Raw genomic sequence first — 22099 nt, forward strand, 5'->3', positions numbered from 1 at the left:
AATAATAGTATATTTATAAGAAAAATTTTCAGCTGAAAATTTTCCCATAAAATATTATTATTATTAACCCTTTATTATTCCCACTAATAATTAAAACACCTTTTTAATTATTAATCCTTTTTCTAAACTCTTTAGAAATAATTCTCTCACTTGATTTAATTTCCAAAAATTAAATTCTTAATTAATAATATTAAGAACCTTTTCTTAATTAATTTATAATCAATTAAATCTCATTTAATCAATTATTAAATTTGCCAATTAATTATTTATTTCATAAATAAATAATTATCAGCCATTATTAATTAATTCCTTCACCATTAAATCATTCTCTTTTATGGTGTGACCCTGTAGGTTCAATATTAAGCCGGTAGTAGAAATAGATAATAATAAAACTATTTTATCATTATTTATATAAATTCTCTAATTCATTAAATATGATTAATTAATTAATCATATTTATTCTACATCATGAGGGATACTTCTCAGCATATCGCGACTATCCGGATAATACGAATTCACTGCTTAGAATACCAAGAACCTATTCAGTGAGTAGTTACCGTACAATCAATTCCTTCTACCCTGCAATGTCACGATTAAATACAAGGCATGGAACTTGTGTCAAGCCTATCTTATTTAATCACTTGCTTTCCCATTCACTATGTTTAGTTCTATTTAATATAAATTAGAAACTCCTTTCTAATTTCATTCACTCTGGCCAGAGATTCCTGAACTAGCATAAGTGGATCAGCATTGAACATTCTCTTCCTTCACTGGAAGGGGTAGATCCTTTACTGATAATACACTATCTTCGTGTACAAATTTCTATACCAAGTAGAGCCCTTATAATTGTCCCTTGAGACTAAGAACTAAACCAAAGCATAGTTCAGTGTACACAAGATGACTATGATGACCTCAAGTCTAAGGATACTTGTACAACTATCACTATGTGAACAACTGCTGACACGTGAGTGAACTCCATCAGTTGTTCAGCTGTGTGAGTCATGTTCAGTGAACTTATTCTATAATAAGCACCTACATACTAGCTATAGTGTCACCACACAAATGTCTATGAGAACAGACATCCTTCACAATGAAGCAAGCATAGTATGTACCGATCTTTGCAGATTATTAATTACCAGTTAGTAATCCTACGACCAGGAACTATTTATGTTTAGAGTTATCATCTTTTAGGTCTCATTATTATGATCTCATCACAATCCATAAAAAGCTTTACTCTAAACTGTGGTATATCTTATTTAAACATTTAAATAGATAGAGCCCACGATAAAAACAAAATAAGTCTTTTATTAATATCAATGAAATCAAAACAGATTTCATAAAAGTTATTCCTAAATCCTCATATATGATTGGACTTAGGACATATCTCTTTCAATCTCCCACTTGTACTAAAGCCAATCACTCTGGTATCTAATACCCATCTTGTCTTTATGACGATCAAAGTGACTCTGAAAAAGTGGCTTTGTGAGTGGGTCTGCTACGTTGTTATGTGTGTCAACTCTCTCGACGTTGACATCTCCTCTTTCAACAATCTCCCTAATCAGATGAAAGCGCCGCAAAACATGTTTGGAATTTCTATGAGACCTAGGTTCCTTGGCTTGTGCTATTGCTGCGTTGTTATCACAATACAACACAATAGGCTCTTCAATGCTAGGAACAACTCCCAACTCAGAAATAAATTTCCTCATCCAAACGGCTTCTTTTGAAGCCTCACTTCTAGCTATATATTCTGCTTCCGCTGTGGAGTCAGCCGTTGTAGATTATTTGGAACTCTTCCAACTAATCACACCACCATTCAGAGTAAACACGTACCCTGACATGGATTTGCTATCACTTTCTGATTGAAAACTAGAGTCAGTATAACCCTCTATTTTCAACTCAGATTCACCACCAAAAATAAGAAAAATGTCCTGAGTCCTTCGCAACTACTTAAGGATGTTTTTCACTGCTTTTCAGTGGTCTTCAACAGGATTGGACTGATATCTGACCGTCACACTAATTGAATAAGCAACATCAGGCCTTGTACACAATATCGCGTACATGATAGATCTTATTGCTGAAGCATAAGGAATCTTACTCATACGCTCTCTTTCCTCAGGTGTCTTAGGAGACATTTTTTCGGAAAGGGACACTCCATGGCTCATCGGTATGAGACCTCTTTTGGAGTTTTACATGCTAAACCTTTTAAGAACTTTCTGGATGTATTTACCCTGGGTAAGACCTATCATTCTTCTAGATCTATCTCTATAGATCTTCATACCGAGAATGTAGGATGCTTCTCCCAAGTCCTTCATGGTGAAGTTCTTTGATAGCCATACTTTGACTGATTGTAGCATCGATATATCATTTCCTATAAGAATTATGTCATCCACATACAATACAACAAATGTTACCGCGCTCCCACTAACCTTCTTGTAGATAAATGGTTCATCTATGTTTTTGATAAAACCAAACTCTTTGATTGTCTCATCAAAACGGATGTTCCATCTATGAGAAGCTTGCCTTAAACCATATATGATTCGCAGCAGCTTATATACTAGGTGTTCATTTTCCTTGGAAAAAAAACCCTCTGGCTGTGTCATATACACTTCCTGCTCAAGTTCCCCATTGAGGAAGGCCGTTTTCACGTCCATTTTCCAGATCTCATAGTCGTAGTAAGCAGCAATCGCAAGCAAAATCCGAATTGATTTTAACAGGGCTACAGGCGAAAAAGTTTCATCAAAGTGAATCCCTTGCCTTTGTTTGAATCCTTTTGCCACGAGCCTGGCCTTATAGGTCTCCACCTGGCCATCTGCTCCAATCTTTCTTTTGTATACCCACTTGCACCCAATAGGCTTAACACCTTCAGGCGCCTCAACCAGAGTCCATACTTGGTTAGTATACATAGATTCCATTTCGGATTTCATAGCACTATGCCATTTCTCTGAGTCAATACTACTTATAGCCTCATTATAGGTCACAGGGTCGTCATCATCAATGATTGAGAACTCATTGTCATTCTCAATGACAAGGCCAAAATACCTCTCAGGTTGGCGAGACACTCTCCCTGTCCTACAAATGGGTTGTTCCACAGAAGGTTGTTCAGTCTGAACAGGTGTTTCCACTTGATCCGTAGTAGTTTATGCTTCTTGAACTTCATCAAGTTCAATTTTTCTCCCACTGTTTCCTTCAAGGATAAACTCCTTTTCCAAGAAGGTAGCATGTCTGGAGACAAACACCCGATGATCGGTGTAAAAGTAATACCCCAAAGTCTCTTTAGGATATCCCACAAAATTACATTTTACGGATCGAGATTCTAGCTTATCTGGGTCAACTTTCTTGACATAAGCTGGACATCCCCAAATCTTAACGTGTTTAAGACTCGGTTTCCTTTCTTTCCATATCTCATATGGTGTTTGAGGAACAGATTTGGAAGGCACCTTATTCAGTAAATATGCTGAGGTTTCCAATGCATAACCCTATAGGAATACTGGAAGATTCGCATAGCTCATCATGGACCGAACCATGTCTAACAAAGTTCGATTTCTCCTTTCAGATACCCCATTAAACTGTAGAGTATATGGAGGAGTCCAGTAGGAGACTATACCATTTTCTTTGAGATAATCTAGAAACTCTCCATTTAAGTATTCACCACCTCGTTCTGATCGAAGAGTTATAATACTGTGTTTGGTTTGTTTCTCCACTTGATGTTTATATTCTTTGAACTTTTCAAAGGCTTCAGACTTGTGTTTCATCAAATACACATATCCAAATCTAGATCTATCATCTATGAAAGTAACGAAGTACGAAAATCCACCCATGGCTTGCGTAGGCATTGGTCCACATACATCTGTGTGTACCAATCCTAGCAAATCTGCAGCCCTCTCTCCATGTCCACTAAATGGAGATTTGGTCATTTTACCCAATAGACAAGACTCACATGTAGGATATGATTCAAAATCAAAGGGGTCAAGTAACCCTTCCTTATGCAATGTCCGCAGTCTATTTTCACTAATATGACCTAGCCTACAGTGCCATAAATAGGTCAGATTTTCATCATCTCGTTTTCTTTTATTAGTTTGTTCAATCTGAAGTAAATCATGCTCTACGTCACATACATACAGACCATTATTTAAAATACCACGTCCAAAAAGAACATTATCTCTAAGGATAGAACATTCATTATTCTTAATAATAAATGAAAAACCATCCACATCCAACATAGGAATAGAAACAATATTCCTCACAATAGAGGGAACGTAAGAACAATTATTTAAAATAATAGTCTTGCCCGTAGGCATATGTAAACTAAATGATCCTACAGATATGGCCGCAACCCTTGCTCCATTGCCCATAGGTAGAATCACCTCATCTTTTTCAAGAGTCCTACTTCCCTTTAGTCCTTGCAACGAATTGCAAATATGAGAACCACAGGCGGTATCTAATACCCATATAGAAATTTGACCTAGTGACATATTAACTTCGATCATGAACATGCCTGAATCAGAAGCGGTAGTCTTACTACCCTTCTTCTTCTTCAATTCTGCAAGGTAAACCATACAGTTCCTCTTCCAGTGCCCCAACTTGTTACAGTGAAAACAAATAGCTAAATTAGGACCAGTCAACTTGTGAGCATCTAGTATGCTCCGGAGTGATAGTGCAGAAGACATGATGAATATAGTAAATCTGTAAATGATAAACACATAACAACACTTAGTAAATATTCAATTTCATTTCAAAACACTATATGAATCGGGTCTTTATTCATAAGTGTCTCCCACTGGTTTATCTAATTTTTTTAACCCCCTAAGTGAAAATTAAGCATTCATAATGCTAGTGGGAATAGGAATCCTACATTACATCACACAACCTCGGCTGTGGCACGAAACGTCATGTGATGTTCAATAGGCAGACAACTTTTGTCAATTACATCTTATGTTATTCCCTAATATAAGTTTAGCCTCTTGAATAATTGAGTCACGGCTGTGGCACGACAAACTCAATATTCTAAGTCAAGTCTAACCTAACATTTCATACAATTGAATCAGTCTCCAACGGCCCACAGCTGTAGCACGTACCGACCTTTAGATTCTAATTCAATGTACACATCTCTATGTAATAGACAAGTATTTCTTATTTCGAAATCAAAGCCCTCGGCTGTAGCACGAAACGACAATGATTTAAAAATAAGAACCACTTTCTACCATGTTGGAAGGCTATGACCGACATAAGCCCGTTATGTCATTGGCCAATTACTACTTGATATTATTTAATTTTAGAGGGATTATATTACGTTACAATCATAATCATATTATAAAGAGATTCTTCCTTTTAAATTAAATATTTCAAATCAATAATCGATAATCAGATGATTCCCAGATTGGGTGGAGCATTGTCAAGAGGCGTCAATTAATAACCCTTTCTTACAGATAGAAATCTGTTGTTGACAGAATCATCCTTTCTCTCAATATTGAAAATTAATATTCAATTACATGTTTCATAAACACAAGAATCTCATTATCATATTCATAATATTTATTGTTAAGGCAAGAAACGATTCCTATTCTAGATTTTCTAGAGCACGCCTTATATTGATTTAAGTTCACCTAAATCTATCATCGCATGGTAAACATAGGCATATATCTCATATATAAAATTAAATAAACAAGTAAATGTAAAGTGCAATAAAGTAAATGTGTTTGGTTATGGCCCCATCCTATGTGATCTTTATCAAGCTCGTGATAAAGATCAAGGTCAATCTAATATGGTGATGGAAATAAATACAACTACTTATTACATAAGTCTTCTTCTTTGTTTAGACTTCTTGTATGCCTCGTATTTTTCTTTGTATCACCTCCATTGGATAGCCTTCTTGAGTCTTCAATTACATTACATGATTGAAAGTAAAACTAATCTAATGAACTTACAAGAATAACTCGAGTTACATTCGAGATTTATGATTACAAAGATTGACGACATGCAAGTCGTATTTAAAACCAAAACCAAAACCATTACACTAGGTCGAAAGTCCATAACCATCCACCATGCTCATACAACGCATAAAAGTATGTTAAAATACATAATCTGATCTTAACATATCATATTATCCATGATCTAATCATAAAAGGAAAATATGACAAAAATCAGAATCAAATCAGAAAAACAAGAATCACTGTTTACGGGCAGTAAACGACGTCAAACGCCTTACAGACGAGTCGTTGATAGCTTTAACTATCAGTTTTGTTCAGACGCTCGTTTACCTATGGAATAGGGTATTAGTTTGCGTAAATCGGACACCAGACCCAGATTTCAGCAAATCTGCAGCAGCCAATTCAGAATCTGTATCTAATATGATTCTCATAATTAGAACAAACATAAATCATGTATATATCGGTATATATACAGATTACATAATCATCTTATGATTATACAACTCACATGAATATCATATATTCAAAACCATACATATATATAAGCATATTATATCAACATCAAATCATGGCGAATCACGTACATGCTCATATATCGAAAACAGTTAAACAAATAAACGAATTAAAAAACTTTTCGCAAGTAGCTCTGATGCCATTGAAGGGTTTTTAGCACATAAACGCAACGAACACGTAAATTTAAATCTTAAAAAAAAAACGAAACCCTCCGCAGGATCCATGCAAAAAATAATATTTAATTCGTAGTTCAGTATGTTTATCTTAAGAAGCTTTACGTAAATGGTAAGATGGAGGTCTTTAATGGTGATCCAAAAATAATGAACGGAGATCCTTAGCAGCTGCTCCTCAAGTGTGAAGCACTCCACCGGTATCCACCAAGAAAATGATGTAATGAAGGAGGAGGAGATGGAGAGAATTAGGGTTTTGTAAATCTTTTTGGTTGAGACAAAAATAGGGTCTATAATAGTATATTTATAGGCAAAATTTTCAGCTGCAAATTTTCCCATAAAATATTATTATTAACCCTTTATTATTCTCACTAATAATTAAAACACCTTTTAATTATTAATCCTTTTTCTAAACTCTTTAGAAATAATTCTCTCACTTGATTTAATTTCCAAAAATTAAATTCTTAATTAATAATATTAAGAACCTTTTTTTAATTAATTTATAATCAATTAAATCTCATTTAATCAATTATTAAATTTTCCAATTAAGTATTTATTTCATAAATAAATAATTATCAGCCATTATTAATTAATTCCTCCACCATTAAATCATTCTCTTTTATGGTGTGACCCTGTAGGTACAATATTAAGCCGGTAGTAGAAATAAATAATAATAAAACTATTTTATCATTATTTATATAAATTTTCTATTTCATTAAATATGACTAATTAATTAATCATATTTATTCTACATCGTGAGTGATACTTCTCAGTATATCGCGACTATCCGGATAATACGAATTCATTGCTTAGAATACCAAGAACCTATTCAGTGAGTAGTTACCGTACAATCAATTTCTTCTACCCTGCTATGTCACGATTAAATACAAGGCATGAAACTTGTGTCAAGCCTATCTTATTTAATCACTTGCTTTCCCATTCACTATGCTTAGTTCTATTTAATGTAAATTAGAAACTCCTTTCTAATTTCATTCACTCTGGCCAGAGATTCCTGAACTAGCATAAGTGGATCAGCATTGAACATTCTCTTCCTTCACTGGAAGGGGTAGATCCTTTATTGATCATACACTATCTTCGTGTACAAATTCCTATACCAAGTAGAACCCTTATAATTGTCCCTTGAGACTAAGAACTAAACCAAAGCATAGTTCAGTGTACACAAGATGACTATGATGACCTCAAGTCTAAGGATACTTGTACAACTATCACTATGTGAACAACTGCTGATACGTGAGTGAACTCCATCAGTTGTTCAGCTGTGTGAGTCATGTTCAATGAACTTATTCTATAATAAGCACCTACATACTAGCTATAGTGTCACCACACAAATGTCTATGAGAACAGACATCCTTCATAATGAAGCAAACATAGTATGTACCGATCTTTACGGATTATTAATTACTAGTTAGTAATCCTACGACCAGGAACTATTTAAGTTTAGAGTTATCATCTTTTAGGTCTCATTATTATGATCTCATCACAATCCATAAAAAGCTTTACTCTAAACTGTGGTATATCTTATTTAAACATTTAAATAGATAAAGCCCGCAATAAAAACAAAACAAGTCTTTTATTAATATCAATGAAATCAAAAAACAGATTACATAAAAGTTATTTCTAAATCCTCATACATGATTGGACTTAGGACATATCTATTTCACAACATACTCTCGGGAGGGCGTTTAACCATGGACATCTTAAAGAACTCGTCTCTAGTCCCTTGTTGTAGGGCTATCATAGCTACCTTATCATTAAGATCAGGGACCTTCAAAGCCTCCTTTATAAATTGATTCAGATACTCTCTCAAGGACTCCTTTGCTCCTTGGATTATGCCCATGAGAGAGGCTGAACTCTTCTCGTGCACTCTGCTACTAATGAATTGCTTGATAAAAGCTTGTCTCAAGTCCTTAAAGGATACAATAAAGTTCGGGGGTAGATGACTGTACCGCCTTTGAGCCATACCCGACAGGGTTTGAGGGAAGGCCCGACACTTAATAGCATCATTCACGGACTGTAGCAGTAGGGCGTTAGAGAATGTTCTAACATGATTAGCAGGGTCACTAGTACATTCATATGATTTGATGGTGGGCATCTTGAACTTTCTCGAGATGTGAATGTTCATTATCTCATCAGTGAATGGTGGGTTTGGATTTTCGGGATCTCCTAGGGGCATAAGAGCATTTGGATCATCCCTTGGGGCAGCTTCTCTTCCTGGTATTGGGCCATCCAGGTCTATGATTGGAAGAGGATTTTTCTTCCTTGGAGCGTGTGGGGGTCTCGGGACCGGATGTGTCTCCAGTTCACGCTTTAGCCTTTGGATCTCAAAATTATGAGCCCTGATCATCTCTTGAACATCTTGGGGATTCATCCCTTGAGTGACCCTTGAGCATTGTTCAGTGTCAGCCATCGGTTCTTTGTCAGCACGCCTCCTTCTTGGAGCAACATCATCATCCGATGACTCAGATTCTCTTTCAGTATAAAGTCCATAGAATTCTTGATCCTCCGGAATAGGAGCCAAGCCACGTATGTATTGGGACGTCCGCCCTTGTGCTTCACTCCTATTAGAGTGCCCACTCCCTCCAACTTCGGGGTATAGAGGCATCCCGTAAGGGGGGTTAGTAGTCACAATTGTCGAGTACTCATACCCAAGGGGTTGAGAGTTCACAGGTGCATGTAGCTGCTAAAGTTGGGGATTCTTCCCTTGAGGAGCCGGCGGATCATCCCTTGTGGATGAGCCTCAGTTGCCCCTACTAGGGTTCCTCCTTGGGTAGAGGCATAAGTTGAGTTTGGTGGTACTTCCACCACTGATGCGATTGTTCACGATGGGACAAGAGTGTCTGTCCCACTAGTGTTTCTGCTCCGTGTGTTCACCATAATTGTTGTAAGCTACCCACAGACAACACCAAATGTTATGGAATAAAAACCTGAGTACTTCAGTATTTAATGCTAGGGTTGGTGAGTTTCGAGCTTTAATGGCTGATCTTGCGTTCGGGACTATCGGTCCTTGCAAGATGCCTACGTATCTCTGTGTTATAGAGAATCAAGCCAAAAACGTAGTTCTAGGTTGAGGGGTAGAGCCCTTTATATAGAGGTGAGTCTAGGGTTAAACTTCTGTTGGGAGACTTGGTGGACAAGTCTCCAACTTAGATGGTGGTTAGGAGTCCTCTTGAGGAAGGAGATCCGGAACCTTCTATGTAGGACTTTGAGTCTGTTTAGAACACATGTCTCTGCTCTTTCAGCCGTATTGGGCCTAGCCCGTGAAAAGCTAGTGTTCGTGGACTTGGACGACCTCCACTGGTGGACCTTGGTTGTCTGGGCCATCATGGGCCTACTATGAATCTTGGACCGGACAGGTATGTATTGGACTTTTCGGACGAGAAGCCCAAGTGCAATTAATGCGATATTTAATGTGTCTTTAGGATGTATTTTCTATCCATATCAAGGACAAACTCTGGTCAACCCTTTTTCCTTTTGCTCATTAGACCTCTACTCAAACATCTCAATCTCCTTTGCATATTTCAATTAATTAGCTTCCCTCTCAACCTTTTCTTTAGCATGCATTTCATCTCTCTCTCAACCTTGAAGCTAATTCAACCTTTCTCATCCTTGTAAAAATCTCCTTACCATTCATCAAACTTATAACTCTCTCAAACTCCACTATTGAGTAGTTTTCAATTACTTCTCTGTTGAGTAAGTTGAAGGTGTCATCCTTAAAGAAAATCTTCACTTCTCCCAAGGTTTCGGGACATACTTTGACTATATCTTCAGCTAACTATTTATTATAGTCATCATCTGTTGTATCCACTGAGATAGGTAGAAAATTACTTTGATTGAAACAATTTCATAGAGAACCAACTTCAACTTTTTTTAGTTTAGTTTTCTTCCATATTCTTGAAATAAAACTTGGTTGAAGGTTTGAATGATGGAGGTTTTAACATCTTCTTCAGAAGATTTGATTGGCTTGAATGGGTACTTCGAGTAGAGAGTTGATTGTTGGTTTGTGTAGGTATTTAGGCTTTGAGGTTTGGATGTTTTGAGTTAGTGTTTTTCTAGGTGTTTGGGTTGAGGTTGGTAGAGTCTTGGATTTTTGGGTTATTGGTGTTTTCTTAGAGTCTTTTCCATCTTTTCCATCTCTCTTCCTTCCTGCATCCTTTCATTTCTTTTGATCATACTTTCCACCTTTAGCATCCTTATGGTTCCCTACATCTGCTTGACTCACTTAGATTTGAGTCAAAAGTTTTGTATTCATCTTTCTTTTGCTCCTCATCATCCAAGTCATTATCTTTTTCATTCATCTGAGTTTTTGGTAACATGATGTTTGCATTTTTCTAGCATTTGGAAAAAATCTGGATCATCTCAACATCTGCATGAGTCTTGTTCTTCTTTGTATTTAGCTTTGTCTCTATAGTCATCGTCAACTTCTTATTACCCATGACACAGTGTTTTGGTAATTGGGAGTGTTTACATCTCCTGGTGTTGGGGAAAATGTAGGCCACTCCTTTTCTAGGTTATAGATAGGCTTCAGGGAAAGCTCATATTTGACCTGATTTTAGGTTATGTAGCAAAAGAGTGTCCTCTGGAATCATTATTTTTACTTTGTTGATGATGATGTCCGGTTCTGAGGCTCTTCTTGATTGTAGAAATGAGAGAGAGACATGCATGCACATGTCAACACTAGAGTCATTTACACTCACCACAATTCTCTTTTCTCTGAAGTTTTGCCTTGTGACCAGCACCATTCTCAGGAAGTTGACATTGTTGTTCACAACCTTTTGTAGGTGAAGTAATTTAAGTTGAGTGAGACTCTCAGGCCTTTGATAAAATCAACAAACTCTTTGTGAAGACAAGGGCCTTTAGCTGCCATCTTGAGTCTTTCAATCCCAACATCATCTTCATTTTGGCTTGATTATAGCTTAGGCTCTATCATCTCTCCTTTAGGCTTGTTGGCAGGAAAAGTTATACTATGCGGAATCTGAGACCTTACCATTTGAGGAGTTTCCTGAAGAGGGACCTTCAAAGCACCCATGATAGCTCCCAAAGATACACATGTCTGCATCTGAAAATATTTTTGGGAGCCTATCAGGAAATTGATGTCTTGATGTTGACTTTGGACGAGAGTAGTGAGCTGAGAGACTTGAGATGTGAGAGATGCATTTGATGCTTGAAGTTCATTTATTTGACTTTGAAGTGCTTAAACTTGATTTGATGCAGGTGTGGAAGGAGTAGTTGTAGATGTGGTACAGATGGTTGTACCAAATGTATCTTGCACAACCTTTCTGATTTCTTTCATCATCAAGGCTGAAGGTTCATATCTTTCCTTGTGTAATTGATCCAACTTAACCTTGGTGTCATTTATCTTGGAAATTTGTTGTTGGATCATATTATGAAGAGAAATAATGAGTCCCACTACTAAAAAACCCATCAATAGACATCAGTCAGTAACCGATGTCTTAAATTTTCCCAACTAATGTCTATGTGCGTGTAGAGAAAAGTATCCCTATATAACATCGGTGGTGAACTGATGTCTAATAACATCTTTAACATCGTTTTTTAGTCAAAATTTGATGTATATTATGTATTTTTAAACAAAAACTGCATTATAACCTTTTGAATATAACTTTAATAGGATGTAGTTATGAACTTTAACATTCAATATACAATGTATAAATTAGCATTAAATAGAGCTAACGTGTTTGACAGTTTCAACATTGGTTTAGTTATAGAAAGCCAGATATACATCGGTTGTTACAATCATTAACATCAGTTTCTAGCAGATATCTAAGAACATTTACATCAGTTGCTCAATAATTAATATTCAAACTTTTTGTATATATATGCACCAAAAAAGACCAAAAATGAAAACAAGCTAAATCAATTACATGTAAATAACCAAGTTTTTTATCATCATTATCAAACTAATTCAAAGTATTCCGGTATACAACACCAAATAAATAAAAAACATAATTTTTAAATCTACAACAGTATCAAGTCAATATGAAATTCCTATACTAGTCCTTTTGAGTGAGAATTTTGATATGATGGAGTTTCCAAACACAACACATCAACAACCCCATCCATCATGCTATCAATTCTTTCCCATACACTATAACTTATAACACATTAGCCATCAAGTTCATCAACTGTGCTAGAACCAATTTTCTCTTCTTACGGCTCCACCATAACTACAGTTTTCTCTTTTTCAACAGCCCTGCTATATAATTAACAAGTAAATGATATCTCATTTCTTTTTAAGTAAACAATTTGTCTGATTTTTGAATTAGACCTTTATGTGCTACCTATATTAAGTTGATGTATTATCCTTTAATGTGCATATTAAGCTAAACTGTCATACTGAAACAAAATCAAACACTAAATAACACATAAATATGACAAATGTTTAGATAACTCATAGATATAAAAAATAGGCTTATCGCAAGTTCTCCAGACTTAAGATTTTATAAGCACCAGATCTTTGTGTCCTCATGGCTCTACCGTTGGATTTTGTATGAATATATCAAAAATTGCATTAAACAATGAATAAAACTCTAAATTAAGAGTATTAGTCTGAAGTACACTGGAAAAACATAAAGAATGCTTTAGAAAATCTTTCAAGCACAAGCATTAATGAAGAAATAAAACATTATCTTGTATTATAAGGTATTAAACATAATCATCTCTATAGTGTGTCATTCATTCATAAGCTAATTATGAATAAATAACAATGACAGTAATCTAGCTTTCAAATTCCAGCTTGGATATGCATAGAATTTTTTTTAGTCGTGTTTATCATAAATATGTGACCTGCTAAAAAAAGGAACATGAATAAGAAAAGAGTAGATCAACAGTACTCTAGAAGACAAGAAGTCTTGATATAAAAGTTTAAATTATAGTAAATATTCTTTATCTTAGCTCACCATACAACCCGAACAGGATAACATTTTCGACAGCTATAATCAACAATGGGCTTGTAATGCAAAATAAAGATCTAAATATATTAATTTTTGTTTATTTTATATTAACATTTAGACGTAAATTCAAATGTAACTCCTTATTGATTGTAATTTAAATAATATAAATAGTTCTAAATACCTAGCTTTAACTAGTGGATGGATATAAATATCAAAACTTTAAAAAATAAATATAAAAACAAATCCATAAAGTATTGTACGCTAATTTTTTGTCATAAAATATTAACTCATATTCATATTCTTGAGACATCCTCTCATGTAGAGGCTTCATTACTTTTAAGAAGAACAACACTTAACTAATTTTGCATAAACATTAATAAAAAAATGTATTGAACATGTCATAGATGCTAGAAGAGATCAACATCATTAATCACTAAAACAAAATATAAGGAAAAACAAACACCTCTAAGAGTATCTTGTAGCCATTTAGAATTCTTCAGGCTAATCTACCTGCTCCCAGTTTCAGTTGGTCGCCATATTTGTCGAACCCAATAGTGCTTTAAATGCATTTTAGCCTCCCAAACCATAATTAAAGTTCAAGTGGATTCAAAAGGATATCATATTAATGTATTCACAAAAAAAGAACATGTAAATATCATATACTATAAAATTATAGAATTCATAAATTCATACAGTAGAGTTGTGTTAATATTAGTTTAGGCACTGGGAAGTGTCATGCTTCCTTGAACAAATGCACTTGTTAATAGTCATGCCTTTTCTTTTCTGAAAAATATAAACAAAAAGTTATGTACTTTTTTACAAATAGGAGAAGAGTCATGACTATTTTTACTAATAGTCATGCATTCTAAACAAGATAAAATCTTTACCGATTCAAGATTTTAAAATTTAACAAACGATCATGAGATTCTCGTGTTTCAGAAACACGAAATAAAATATGAATTTTCTTTATTTCTAATATGGGGCGATTTTTTCAAAATCGGGTTCATTGAACTTGTAAGGTTGTGGGTTTTAAGCGAGACCGATGTGACTCCCTTAGATCGATAAGGAATGGGTTTACCAGAGCGAAGTACTTCCATTTATCGTGGGAGATGCGTTGAAGTATATTGATACTTTCTGACTATTGGGTTTGACTTAACTAAATTACCACAATAGGATTGTGAACTTAGAGGCATGGAGTTTGACGAGATTTATTAGATAAATATGAACAAATGTTATTCCACCGAACTATTCAAGAGTTATATACTTAATATAATTGAAAAATATTGTCTACCTTATTGAAACATGTTTTAAGAGTAAAGCCAAAGTTGAACTAAAACGTTATAAAATTTGGATCTTGGCTCACTAGAAAGGATATAGAAGATATTATTTTCGAATTAATAGTTAGGGCTATTGATTTGATAAAAATAGTGGGAGATATATATTATGAATATATATGAATAATAACTTGAATATAACTTAATGATCATTTGTAGACTAATTCATTTTATGCATTTTAATATTATAGATATCAAATGGCAACAACTCAAACAACTTCTCTGTGCGATCAGTCTTGAGAAGGACAAGCTAACAATAACAAACTTCCTTGATTAGTAAAAGAACTTGAGGATAATCCTCAGGCAGGAGCGAAAGCTCCATGTCATTGATGTTCCTCGCCCTGAACCTCTTCTTGAAGGTGCAACGCGTGTTCAACAAGCTGTTTATCAGAAGCATATAGATGATGACACAGATGTCACATGTTTGATGCTAGCGACTACGAGTCCTGAGCTTCAGAAACAAAATGAGCATATGGATGCTTATGTCATGATTGAGCACCTTAAATGTATGTTTGAAGGACATGATCCTCAAGAGTGGTTTGATATAAACAAAGCTTTGTATGCATGCAAACAGGGTGATCATTATAACGACCCGTACTTTTGTATTATTAAAAATGTAAATATTGGATAAATAAATAAATGAAAACATGTTAAGAGTCTGGCAGCTAAGTGTTGTGTAACACCCCCAGATCCGAGGTCGGGGATCCGGTTCGTCACGGTCTTTCTTTCCACAATATTACTTCACTTAATTAATAATAAATAACCTTATGCTGTGACCCCACACTAACACATACCACAACCCGTTATAGTCTCAGAGATGAAATTTAAATAAGTACAAGTCTTTGAATCCACAATTTAAAAGTTATTACAACCCAAAATGATTACTTGATAAATTTACAGTTAATTGCCATTATCTGCCACAAGTTATAATTATACATAATTGATTCTCAAAAGTAGATGGTCTGATCTACAATAGATCTACCTCTGCAGCTATAGCAGCTACAACATCAACGGGAAGACGCGGGACGCTTCCCACGCGCTTGCGCTGGGTCTGCTGGAGTCTGGCCATCTTTCCTAACTGTTGTTGTGTGATGAAAGAAGAAAGCAAGGGTGAGCAGCAAGCCCACCAAAATAATATGTATAATGATTTACAATATATGAGCCTACTCATAATACTCATGAAAGTCTTGGTCAAAAGAAATGAACCAAGTTGATATCTTAATGCGATGAAGTCGGAAAATATTCAGTATATATATCTATATACATATATAACTTTCAAAATATTGGAAGTCCTCTTCCATGCATAATATACACAAATTCCCAGTGTATAACTGTATATAAAAAAATATCGTTGCAAGGTGATCTCATATATCTAACCTTGTCTCAACGTTTTTCTGAAAATCTTAGTCATTCATAAGACAATTATTAATTAGATATAAGTTTAAAAGATGAAGTTACAAGATACCCCAATATACTTATATCTTTCCCAAATACTACTTGAACTACCACCGTTCAAGTTATAATTAGTTTCAAAAGTTCATCCCACTGATGAGGCCACAAGATAAGACTTGAATAGATTCAATCTTTGAAATATTATTGAATGAAAAAGTTATGAGATACTTTATTTAGTCCCGATATATATATCCACATATATATATCTCTAAAACATTTCCTGGAACCTCTGTTATGTAAAGTATGAACAGAGTTTGAAACATCCAATGAATTTTGGAAAGGAAAAGAATTTTGGCATAAACCAGATATCTTGCTGATCAGGCAAAGATACCAATAAGTAACCTTTTCTACTGTAGATGGATGAATTCCTCACCGGTCATCACCCTGGCCGCATTAGGACCTCGCGTTAGACCGTTACCCGGCCCCTCACGCGTTGATGGACTGCCACCCAGCCACTTACACATTCATAGACCGTACCCCGGCCTGTCGCTTATGCCGACTCAATTAGATGGGCTTACTTCCCGAACGTTGGGCAAGTAATCAATTCATTTACCAAAACTGCAACCTCGTTGCGAATATAAAATACACCACAGAGCCGGATTCCCCAGGTTTTGAGCGAGTATTTAAATCCCCTTAAAAAGGAAGATCTTAAATATAAAAATGAGTTTTGGAATCCGCTCTGACTTTAAAAATCATTTTGAAGACTCGAAAACACTTTATAGAGTGTTTGGAGTAAAGCTGATTTAATGAAGTAAATCAGTCCCCAGAATATTTAGAAAATGACTGAATATTATTATTTAAATAATATTCCCATAAAGAATAATCTTTATAAAAATAATTGAAGTAGAAGTATTAAAACTTATACTTGAAACGAGTATTAAATAACCAAAGATATACTTATATGAAAGTATTATCTTTATTTGAATAATCGAAAATAAGTTTGATTATTGACACCTTATTCTTTAATAAAATAAAGAATATACCTCAGCAAATAATCGGAGTCATATATCCTCACATGAATATTCAAATAATATTCATTAAATAATATAAACTGAGTCATAAGCCCTCGAATGAATATTCAAATAATATTCAATAAATAATATAAAAGAGTCATAAGCCCTCGAATGAATATTCAAATAATATTCAGATAAATAAATAAAAGGAGTCGTAAGTCCCCGAATGAATATTCAAAATAATATTCATTAAATATAAAGGAGTCATACGCCTTCGAATAATATTCAAAATAATATTCAATAATAAAATAAAGTTAAAGTTATCGAATAAACCTTATTCGATTAATAGTTTTAAAAACTATATCCATATATATATATATAAATAAATATATATATATATATATATAATATACTCGGGAACATCGACTCCCGGTTTAGAAATATGTTCACCTTTTATCCCCTATACTAAGGGTATACGCAACTACTTGCTTAATTCTAGCATAGGTATTATGCAACTATAAGCATTGAAATCAACAGATAGATAACCATATTACGAAACAGACATGCATATATACCATATTAGCATGCTCCAATATATCGCAAAATTTGCTAATAACAATCATGCAATATCACAAGATAATGCATATACATATATTTACATCACAACAACAGTATAACGGATAGAAAACTTGCCTGAGCGACTGGGGTTACGAATGGCTCGGGACGAGTCTGGTAACCTATAAACAACAAGTAAGTTGGAATTAAACCAAAGTCACTTGTAAATCTATACTTTATCTAACTTAGACTCTAACGCTTGTTTTGCGCTCACTGATTCGCTTAAGTCACTCGGGTACCCTCGGCTCCACCATTTTTAATAATTTAACCTTTACGAGTTTTAAAGCGATTCCTTCGCGAGTGTCTTACCAACTGCCTAACACACTTACCATAAATGTTTCATACATTAATTAACCCTTTTCGGTCTTTAACCTATGTTTCAAAGTAAGGCGAGGGGAAAAGTTTCGTTCGCGAAACGCCGTTACTTGAAACGGTCGTTTCTCCTAAACCGTGCATCGGAATCGAACGAACTACATATCAAAACGAAGCTCGTAACATGAGCTATCTAAACATGGCAGTGGTCATATTCTAGCAGGGGGTTCTCGGGTCCTAATGCTATGCACAAAAACAGTCCAAAGAAAATCGGACGTTACGGCGGCTATGTTTACGCGATTTCCCAATTTTATACCATTCAATTCCATCACCAAACAACCCCAATCCCTTCATACAATCAAAGTCCATCCATATCACATCCTAACAGCCCCAAAACTCAATATTATGAACTTTATACAACCCTCAAACATGAACTAAAAGCTATACTTAAGTTCATTAACCAATAATCAAGATTTCCAACTTCAAACTCATTACAAATCCAACCACACTCTAAGTATACAAGGATCATGCTCCTCATGAATTATAACAATCAAAACCATTCCTAATACTCAAAAGTAAAGCTAGGGTTTGAAGTTTTATACCTTCTTGAAGCTTTTAATCAATGAAAGATCCTTGGAAAGCCCATGGAAGCCTTGATCTATGCTTAAGCTACCTTGTCCTTACAAATAAAATCAAGAATCAAAAATTTGTTCTTGAAAGTTACTATTCACCCTAAACTTTTAGGAATTGATTAACTAGGTAAACCTTGGATTCTTGGATCCAAACTTATAGCATAACTAAGTTATGAATTATGGAAGCTAAAGAAACAAACCTTATAATTTTTGAAGGTGTGTAGCTTGAGTTTTTGAAAAACTCCTCCTTGTTTTTCTTCAAAAGGCCGAGAGCAAGATGAAGAAGAAAGAGAGATTTTTGTGGTTTTGCTTTGATTTGATTTTTGGTTGGTTGTTTTTGTTGTTTGCTTTAGTGAATTACCTAGTTGCCCTTGGTTTTGTGTGGTTAAAAAGTCACCACATCTCCTTCCTTCCCATGTCATGCTTGTGTCATCCTCATGATGTCATCCTCCCTTCCTTGTCCTCTTTCTATTGGTTGGATGACATCATTCCCACTAATCCCTTTGATTAACTTCCTAATCATTTGCCTAATGACCGCTGATCTGTTATACGGTTCGCTTAACTTTTGTTTTCGTTTATCGTTTGAGGGATCATACCCGGGATCTTATTACTTAGGTTCCCTTAACCTTTCTCAATATATTATATTCCTTTTATGATCCTCTCCTATAATCCTTTAATTTAAATCCCTTTTTATCCTATTACCTTTTTCTCAAATCTTTCCGTATCTAGTGTATTTCCGGGAAAAATCAAAGTGTTCGGATTTGGATTCTGACGATCTTTACATACACTTATATCCCATATAAAGTACTAATAAAATCTCAGAATATCCATATCAGAACCCCTACATAGTGTGGCATGAAAAGTTTTCTCATTCAGCAAAAACACTATTCATAAGGGTTTCAAAAATTTCCCAAAAATTGGGGTTATTACAGTCTCCCCTCCTTAAAAGGATTCCGTCCCGGAATCAGATAGAAAACAAATGGGGATACTTTCTTAGCATTACACTTTCTAACTCTCGAGTCAATTTTCCCACATTGTGGTTCTACCACCAAACTCTGCCTAGTTTGATAATCCTTCTCCTAAGCACTTGTTCCTTTTCACTCTATAACCCTTCCTGGTTGCTCCATATAGGTTACGTCGGGTTGCATATCTATGCGCTCATATGCCTCTATTTATCTGGCATCTGAATTACACTTCCTTAACATTGATACGTGAAACACGTTACGACCTGCTACATGTTCGGGGTTAGGGCTAGCTCATATGCTAACTTCCCAAACGTCTTAATATATCCAAGGGTCCAACAAATTATAGACTTAGCTTTCCTTTCTTTTCGAACCTCATCAATCCTTTCCAAGGGATACCTATAACTTTACTAGGTCCCCTATTTCATACTCTTTATCCTTTCGTGTCAAATCAACATACTTATCATGTCCATCTTGGGCTACTACCAGCCGTCCTCTGATTAGATCTATCATAACCTTGGTCCTTTGGACTACTGCGGGTCCGAGCATCTTGCGCTCTACAACTTCATCCTAACATAAGGGAGATCGACATTGTCTTCCCTCAAGGATCTCATAAGGCGACATCTCGATAATGACATATGATCTATTGTCGTAAGATAACTCAATCCGAATTAAGTGATCATTCCAAATTCTTTCAAGTCTATTACACAGACTCTCATCATAGCTTCCAATCATTCGAACTCTTCCTTCTCAATACCCATTCTTTTCCAGTTCGTAATCGCTACTACCTTCCGTTCCTAATATTATACGGGTTATACTTTTGCTCGCTAGCGTTCTATAACCTTTTAATAACCACGTCAACCTTAGTATCACGAATGTGTTCCCATTCCGCATACTACCACCACTTTATTACTCCTTTTTCAGTTGTTTCTATTTTCCAAAGTTTGATTAATCATATAGATGTAAAGGAATTTGTTGAGAGATCACTATGATCATGAACACTTGTTATATCGCATAGTTAGTACAGAAGGTGGCCAGCCTTTAGTACTTGACAAGCAATTAAACAACATGTGGTATCCTACTAGGCTTCTATCACAAAGATAGATAGTCATTCGGCAATACCTCCCCTTCTGGAAGGGTTGTTCTTCTCAGCTTACATGAAATGAAAAGAAGAGAAAAGAATGAATTGAAGAGAATTATATATTCATAAAAAAAAAAATTATTGCCATAAAATATCTGGCTTGGAATCTACCTCTGAACTATAGAGGTTTGTCATAGAAGAACAAAACATATATGTATTTATATCAACATCAAGTATTATAGCATCGCATTTCACGTGCCTAAATATTTTCGCTATCCCGTCCATCATTCTATGGACCCATGCTCTTCCTCGAGCTTATACACAATTACCTTTGAAACTCCCTCGACATCGAAAATTGAATCTGGGATCTCATTCTAGACATCATCGTTACTTGAATTCTATGCTTGCACCGCAACCTTCCTCATATAATAATACGACTCTCACGGTTATAATCAGCTCAATACTCGCAGAATCATTGCTGCCTTACTATGGTCCACCACTGACCTACTGTCGTCATTCATTTTCCATGAAGTCTTAATAGCTAACCATACGGAGTCCATACATGTCGTATCGAATCCTTCTAAGGAGGTAACATAATCACCATTCATGATTCATGGAGTACACTCCTGATCCTGACATACATACATGACATGAAGCAGATAAAATTTGCAGAAGAGTTTCGCTCAAAGCAACGATAGCAGGTTAATACCATTCTTAATCATATGCCTTCAATAGAAGACTTAACTCAAAGGTTTGTTTAGTCCTTTTTGAACTATGGTCCTGGCTTATCTCAAGATAGTATCTTCTGAGATAGATAGCCCGCTCATGGCGATTACACGAATTAAACCTTTACTAACTACTATTACGGTTGGGTATTGCACAGTCATCAGAAGGAATGTCAATCTTCCAAACCATAATACAACCTTCACAGTTTTAACCATCATCACTGTATTCCTTTGGCACAAGTGCCTATAATTATCCTCTTACCTTTAAAGTGTCGGCCACCTCTTTGGCCTTTCCTGATAGTACAATTTCCTTACAGTCAATGTCATTTTAACCACCTCCAAATAAATTTTCTACCTTATTTCCGATCACTGCTTGAGTGAAGATGTTTTCCTTAAAATCAGATGGGAAAAAATATCACCATTTTTCCATAAGTTATTGCCTCATTCTTTAGAGGCTAATCACTGTCAAGACTGACTCTCAATCATACTTAGAA

The sequence above is a fragment of the Apium graveolens genome, chromosome 3 (genome assembly GCF_009905375.1).
Source record: "Apium graveolens cultivar Ventura chromosome 3, ASM990537v1, whole genome shotgun sequence".
NCBI lineage: Eukaryota > Viridiplantae > Streptophyta > Magnoliopsida > Apiales > Apiaceae > Apium > Apium graveolens.